At 36.8% G+C, this 8,251-nt stretch overlaps 1 long non-coding RNA gene across 1 annotated transcript; it reads left to right on the top strand.

Annotated features, from left to right (window-relative positions):
* The first annotated feature begins 5,961 nt into the window (after positions 1-5,961).
* Positions 5,962-7,190, top strand: LOC140332625 (uncharacterized). The gene is made up of 2 exons (XR_011921209.1): positions 5,962-6,007; positions 6,954-7,190. It is a non-coding gene; the product is annotated as an uncharacterized lncRNA (long non-coding RNA).
* The last annotated feature ends 1,061 nt before the right edge of the window (positions 7,191-8,251 follow it).

Genomic DNA, 8,251 nt, shown 5'->3' with positions numbered 1-8,251 from the left:
CAACTCCCAGTGACTCATCGGCTGCAGAAGCCAGCCGGAGAAAGAGAGAAGAAAACAAAGATCGCGGGGATGGACGACGCGGGATGCCGGCGGATCAGGTAAGGCTGTATTTACTATAACCTCCCATAGGATTACCTACCTTGAGTGTGACTCGGGGTTACCGCTAGGGAGGTTAATTGATTGAACATGTGAACAATTGTGATGTTTAAATTACCATTATCATGATAGGAGTCAAAAAATTCACAATGATATTACATTATAATTTGTTAAGGCAATAAGATTTATACATCCATTGTCACAATTGGCCTGATTTCTTAAAGCTTCCCAAGCTCTCAGGTTTTTTGGATCACCCAGCTTCACTGATGAAAGTGTATCCTCTCTAGCTTTGGAGAGATTTATTAAATCAGGTCCAATGAGTCCATTTAATTTGCTTGATCCCCAGATTCAACTTCAAACCTTGGACCTCCACACCTATGTGAATGTGCATTCCAGAAAAATACATTACTGAAATCAACTAGTAAATATTACTATTAATATTCAAATATTATTTAAACTTTTATCAGTGTAAATTGTATATCAATAAAAATTTACATGTAGTGAATTGTTTAATTTAAAGTAACTGTAAGAAGGGTAAGAAGAGGGCAACTGGTAAAGGGCCCATGAATCAAGGGACCCAGTCATTATACCTTTATGCTACTTGTGTATTTATATTACATTGTACATCAATTAGAAAGCATACTGTACTTGTCTTTCCTTCTGTTTCTACTTATTTATCTGCTGCTTGAACCACCTCCTCCTTCTCCTGGGGATACAGAAGCTCCTTTCATCTATGGACCTGTTCAAAATATTTCTTACAAGCCTCATTAATCATCTTTTTTATCACCGACAAATAAGTAAAAGATAAATAAAATTAAAGAAAAAAAAAAAATTGATTGACAGTACGCAAACATCACTTGAACACACGAAAACATTAAATAAAAATTGTGTGCTACATCCCCGTCTCTTAGATTGTAAGCTCTTCGGGGCAGGGTCCTCTGCTCCTGTGTCACTGTCTGTATCCGTCTGTCATTTGCAACCCCTATTTAATGTACAGCGCTGCGTAATATGTTGGCGCTATATAAATGCTGTTTAATGATAATAATAATAATATTATTAATAATAAATCCAAACACAAGCACAAAGCTAGGGCATCATGTTTTTTCACAAAACTCCCACAACTAATATACCTTATTAATGAAATAAATTAAGGTATATTATTATTTATACTGGCCATCTCTGCTACCACCTCTAGGCATACATCTATCAGCAAATCCATTGCCCTGCAATTATATTGCACGTAACCCCCAATATATTTGTTGATGGCTTGCAGAAATAATCTGGGAAGGGGATTGAAGGACTTTTTACCAAGTCACCAAGAAGTAATAAATAATATATTAATAAAAATATAAGTAAATAAAAGTAATAAAGTCAATAACTGCTGCAGCAAAGGACTGCATTATGTATAACCTATGATAATGCATAATGAAATGTGCATTACCATGTAAAAAGATATAAATAGGTAACACGGAAATCTAATATTGCAGTAGGGGGGCCCACAAATGCCTCATTTGGCCCTAATTCAGCTTTTCACAATGGACAGTGTAAAGGTATGGGAAAAAATATTAATAGTTCAAAAACTTGCCAGCTCTAGAATATCTGTAACTGGACTGATGGATACAATCTCTTATCCAGTTTTGCAGCTGTGCATGGTATCCTTGAAAAGGTTTAAACTTTAGGAAAAGTTTAAACTTTATTTAACTTTATATACCCTATTTAAAGTTTATTTTTGGATTGGCTAGGTTTTTCCACTCATATGTACATAGGCTTCATGCAGTCACAGACAGGGGGTAAATATTTAGGTGAGTACATAATTGTGGGTACATCTATAGATGATTTACAGAAAATTTGCTAATGAATTGAAATTTGTTTGGACAGAGAGAACAAAGAATCTCTTTCCTTCCAGATATCTTGTATCAGGTCTTTGCTTCTAAAATAGAATATGTCCTGTCTCTATTATTATTATTAATAATAATATTAAACAAGATTTGTATAGCGCCAACATATTACACAGCGCTGTACAATAAATAGGGTTTGAAAATGCCAGACACAGGAGGAGGAGGGGACCCTGCCTCCAAAAGTAGCACTCCGTAATATATTGGCGTTCTATAAAACCTTTTTATTACTAATAAAATTATTTACAATCTTGGAGGTGGAGGAAGTATCACACAATAGGAGGGGATATGAAATGGTGGGAAGTAGTGAGGGGTTTAGGGGACAGAAGAAGACTGGTAGGTGAGTATGAAAATATGCATTTTGAGTGCTTTTATAAATGAGCAGAAAGTAGAAGCTAGTCAATTAGGATGAGGAAGACCATTCCAGAGAATAGGGGCAGCATGAGAAAAGTCTTGGAGCCGTGTGTGTGATGAGGTTATGAGTGAGGAAGTCATTAGTACGTCATTGGAGGAGTGGAGAGAGCGGCTAGGGCAGTATTTTTCTATCAGGGCAGAAATGTAAGTTGGACAAGAACTGTGGAGGCATTTAAAGGCAAAGCACAGGAACTTGAGTTTAATTCTAAGGTGAAATGGAAGCCAATAAAGAGAACTACAAAGAGGTGTCTATTTATTCTCACCTTCTTTAGAGAAGTCATTGCTGTTACAGCTGTAAGCGGGTTGTTGTTTAACGCATGTTTAAGCAATGTACAGATGCTAGTTCGTACTTCTTTTGGATAAAAGTCCAGCGTTGCTACATTTGTCCCCTGATACCACAATGCAATCAGCCATGCCAGGTTATATAAACTGACCGCTATTGTTTTCTAATAGGATTATCCTGCGGAGTGACCCTTTAGTCTCCTTTATTCACTGCACTGAGATATAACACTCCTTACAGAAGCCATAGTCATGTCACAATATAATGTCCCTACCATAATCATATGTCATTATCACAGTGTGATAAGCCAATTAACCTGACGGCATCTTGTTTGAGTACGTGCAGAGAGGCGTGGCCTGTCAGATAGTGAATTAGAAAAACTGGGAGTAGAAGTTTCAGTTCTCAGATTGTATATTGGATCGGTGCTGGGTGGGCTGTGATCGTATAGAGGATGCAGCTTCAATCATACACAGAGGTGAGTCTAATGCATTATTTTATATATAGTGTGTGTATTGTGTGAATGCCTTTTTTTATCAGGTGTCAGATGGACATTCTTGCAATTTACTCTAAAGCTGATGTCCTACAGAACCATCTACACTGGCTGGCAATAGAATATGTCCTGTCTCTATTATTATTATTAATAATAATATTAAACAAGATTTGTATAGCGCCAACATATTACACAGCGCTGTACAATAAATGGGGTTTGCAAATGGCAGACACAGGAGGAGGAGGGGACCCTGCCTCCAAGAGTAGCGCTCCATAATATGTTGGCATCATATAAAACCTTTTTATTAAAAATAATAATAATAAAAGAATTTACAATCTAGGAGGTGGGGGAAGTATCACACAATAGGAGGAGAATGAGGGGTTTAGGGGACAGAAGAAGACTGGTAGGTGAGTATTAAAATATGCATTTTGAGTGCTCTTTTAAATGAGCAGAAAGTAGAAGCAAGTCAATTAGGATGAGGAAGACCATTCCAGAGAATCGGGGCAGCATGAGAAAAGTCTTGGAGCCGTGCATGTGATGAGGTTATGAGTGAGGAAGTCATTGGAGAAGCAGTGAGAGCGGCTAGGGGGGTATTTTTCTATCAGATCAGAAAGGTAAAAGTGAGAACTGTGGAGGGATTTGAAGTCAAAGCACAGGAGCTTGAATTTATTTCTAAGGTAAAATGGAAGCCAATAAAGAGAACTACAAAGAGATGTCTATTTATTCTCACCTTCTTTAGAGAAGTCATTGCTGTTACAGCTGTAAGCAGGTTGTTGTTTAATGCAGGTTTAGGCGATGTACAGATGCTAATTGGTAATTCTCTTGGATAAAAATCCAGCATTGCTACATTTGTCTCCTGATACCACATAGAAATCAGCCATGCCAGGCTATGTAAACTGACCGCTATTGTTTTCTAATGGGATTATGCTGCGGAGTGACCCCTTTAGTTTTCTTTATTCACTGCATTGACATATAAAGCTCCTTACAGAAGCCATAGTCATGTCACAATATAATGTCCCTACCATAATCATATGTCATTATCACAGTGTGATAAGCCAATTAACCTGACGGCATGTTTTGAAGTAAATTCTCCGGGGGATGCATTAGGACAGACGCCCTCTCACCTGGCTGCATGTGGGGGTCATGCGTTCTTTCTGCTCTGGCAGCTGCAGACCGGAGTTGATATCAACCAGCAGGTACATATCCATAATATTATTATTAATAAACTGGATTTATATAGCACCAACATAGTACGCAGTGCTGTACATTAATTAGAGGTTGCAAATAACAGACATAGGAGAAGCAGAGGACCCTGTGCAGAAGAGCTTACAATCTAAGAGGAGGGGAAAGTGAAGATATGGAGTGGAGGGAAGTAGTGAGGGTTTTGGGAGACAGAAGAAGATGGGTAGGCAAGTTTGAAAAGTTGTGTTCCATATCTAATGTTATATATCTAGGGATCTTCTCAACCTTCAGCTTTATAGCCAGAGATTATTATTATTATTATTAATAATAAACAGGATTTATATAGCGCCAACATATTACGCAGCACTGTACATTAAATAGGGATTGCAAATGACAGACTGAAGTAAATTCTCCGGGGGATGCATTAGGACAGACGCCCTCTCACCTGGCTGCATGTGGGGGTCATGCGTTCTTTCTGCTCTGGCAGCTGCAGACTGGAGTTGATATCAACCAGCAGGTACATATCCATAATAATATTATTAATAAACTGGATTTATATAGCACCAACATAGTACACAGCGCTGTACATTAATTAGAGGTTGCAAATAACAGACAGATACAGGAGAAGCAGAGGACCCTGTGCAGAAGAGCTTACAATCTAAGAGGAGGGGAAAGTGAAGATATGGAGCGGTGGGAAGTAGTGAGGGTTTTAGGAGACAGAAGAAGATGGGTAGGCAAGTTTGAAAAGTTGTGTTCCATATCTAATGTTATATATCTAGGGGTCTTCTGAACCTTCAGGTTTATAGCCAGGGTGGATCTTAACCCATTGGTGTAAAGCGAGGGATCTTCTGCACCTGCAGTATTAAATAATTAATCTTTTCCCATGATCCATTTTCTTTTTATTTATTGATTTATGTTTGTCTTTGTTCTGTGTTAGTATAACATCTGCCTTTCCTTCTTTTTAGGACTTGCTTGGAGAAACTCTGGCTCACAAAGCAGCCCGGTCTGGCAGTTTGGAATGTCTGAGTCAGAACTGTCTGGATAATTCTCATGGGAAGAGACGGCGATCTGACGGTGAGCATTATATATCATTAAAGGATACAAATATACTAATCACACCTAGAGATAGGAAATGATTTAATAATTATAGCGGAGATAAATATTAGAAAAACTTTTTTTATAACATTTACAACAGTAGCTTCAGATTTAAAATAAATAAAACTATGTCCAGAGGGTTTTATATTTATTTCCCTAGGGGTTGAACTGGATGGACTTTTGTCTTTTTTCAACCTGACTTACTAAGTATTAATTTGGAAAGCTCTAAAAAAACAAAGTGTGGCTTTATACATCAGTGCTATATAAATACATGATGATGATAAAGATTAAGTCTGATATAACGAACTATTGGACTGCTAAAAGCCATTCCTCAGGACTCAAGCACATGTGTTGGGCTTTGCTTTTATGGGCAGTGGGTTGGAGTGCAATTATTAATGTACAGCGCTGCGTAATTGTTGGCGCTAAATAAATCCTGTATAGTAATAATAATTACTGCTTCTAAATAGCCTATCAAAGCCACTCAAATGCCCAGTTTAATTTTAAATATACAGAACTGTCTGGATAATTCTCATGGGAAGAGACGGCGATCTGACGGTGAGCATTATATATCATTAAAGGATACAAATATACTAATCACACCTAGGAAATGATTTAGTTATTATAGCGGAGATAAATATTAGAATAACTTATTTTATATGATTCACGACAGTAGCTTCAGATGAATAATAAATACAACTATGTCCGTAGGGTTTTATATCTGGGATATGATTATTTCCCTAGGGGTTGAACTTGATAGACTTTTGTCTTTTTTCAACCTGACTTACTAAGTATTAATTTGGAAAGCTCTAAAAAAAACCAAGTGTGGCTTTATACATCAGTGCTATATAAATACATGATGATGATAAAGATTAAATCTGATATAACTAACTATTGGACTGCTAAAAGCCATTCCTCAGGACTCAAGCACATGCGTTGGGCTTTGCTTTTATGGGCAGTGGGTTGGAGTGCAATTATTAATGTACAGCGCTGCGTAATATGTTGGCGCTAAATAAATCCTGTATAGTAATAATAATTACTGCTTCTAAATAGCCTATCAAAGCCACTCAAATGCCCAGTTTAATTTTAAATATAGCGGCTGGGAACAGTTTGTAAGTCAGTTCTTCCCATCTACCATGGGTACCTGATAGGGAATAAGTGGTTAAAAGGAAAGTCCTTAAAAGTGCTGATCAGCAGTTTTATAAATTGAGTGAATAGGCATTTCTCCAGAAAATAGTGCATTTACATAACACCTTTATTCTGGTAAACGACCTGTTCCCACTGTTGTAGTAACGCATGTATTGCTGCAACACGCATGTGAGACAAGTCGTAATAATTTGCTTATCTATGTAATGTGTAATGTGTAATGAGCAGGTAGCAGTATATATGAGGTTATTGGCTGTAAATCATTGGACGGTATTTTAGTTTAGTTGGTGTTAAATGTTGTTTTTCATTAATGACATTTATAATACCAGGCGTTTAACCTTTCACATTTTCTTCACAGCTTTCATTTAGATGCTCATAAACCAAGAAGAGTCTCCTGTACAGATGGCTGGAATTTGCTTCTCCTGGAAGCTTCTGACTTTTTGCTTACATTAGGCTGTAATGTATATATGTGAGACCTCCTCTGCGGGAAAGAAGAGGTTTTTTCCATTTTTGTATTGCTGTATTTTTTATTTTGTACTATTTTGTTTATATACATTTTTGTACAATAAACTTTTCAGTCTTTTTTTTTAATAAACGTGTGTATTCATTTTAAATCATTGTATTACCACTAAAAGTTACCAGTCTTCAGTTGCATGAAAAAAGGGGTTTGCGTGAAGAATGGCCAAGTTACTTTCTGCTGCATCTTCGCTCATCATGGTGAGATGTTTCTGCAATACATGTTCATTGGTTGGTGGGTTGACCTTCTAAGCCGCATTACTTTTTGTGAAGGGATCACAATCTAATCCCAGGTTTTCATCATGCAGTTGAGGCTGATCACAGAGAGTTGGTCTTTAGCTCCCCTATTCCAATTTTCTTCTACCAATAACAATTAATTGTTTTTACTTGTGGTTGATGTTATAAGAACTGTATTATCAGATTTCAACATGTATAGTGAGCTTTATGCTGCTTCTAAGTGGGCATATTATTGGCAGTTAAATTCAAAACGATCAACCCCCACCCCCTTCCCCAATACATGACCCTTTGCACTCTTCAGCTGATGCTTTGGACCAGCGGTCACCAATCTTTCAGACCTTAGGGATCACTAAATTCATAATTTTAAATCCCACAGACCAATAATTAATATGAGTTTTTTTTTCAAAAGATAAATACATTTGTAAATTAATGATCTTCCTAATGGTGCCTGACAAGGAATGTGGAGGCCCTGATTCATTGATCAGCTCATGGTTAAATGAAGTATTACTGTTATCATTAATTGCATTATCTTTTGTATTACTAAAGAAATACAAAATATTCTTTTGCTTTTTCTCACTCATGGGTTTATTTCATTCAAATCCAAGACCAAACAAGAAATGATAGTTATGAAAGTCAAAACTATATGATGCCATTAAATATAACAGTTAAAGAAAATACAAAGAATATCACACATTGCATGGTGGTGGCATTATTCTTCGAAGACAATTCTCTGATCACAAACTACTTTTTGACTATAGAGGATACTTTATGTTGTGATATTAATTTGTGACCCAATACATCCTTAATGGTAAGTCTGCTTTAAAGCCCAAATTGTCTATTAATTATATCAATGAAAGTGTTTTGTTACATCTGTTTTACAAGTTTATAACAGCGGTCGCCAAC

This window comes from Pyxicephalus adspersus, chromosome 6 (genome assembly GCF_032062135.1).
Source record: "Pyxicephalus adspersus chromosome 6, UCB_Pads_2.0, whole genome shotgun sequence".
Classification (NCBI taxonomy): Eukaryota; Metazoa; Chordata; class Amphibia; order Anura; family Pyxicephalidae; genus Pyxicephalus; species Pyxicephalus adspersus.
This window is presented reverse-complemented; position numbering and strand designations above follow the sequence as displayed.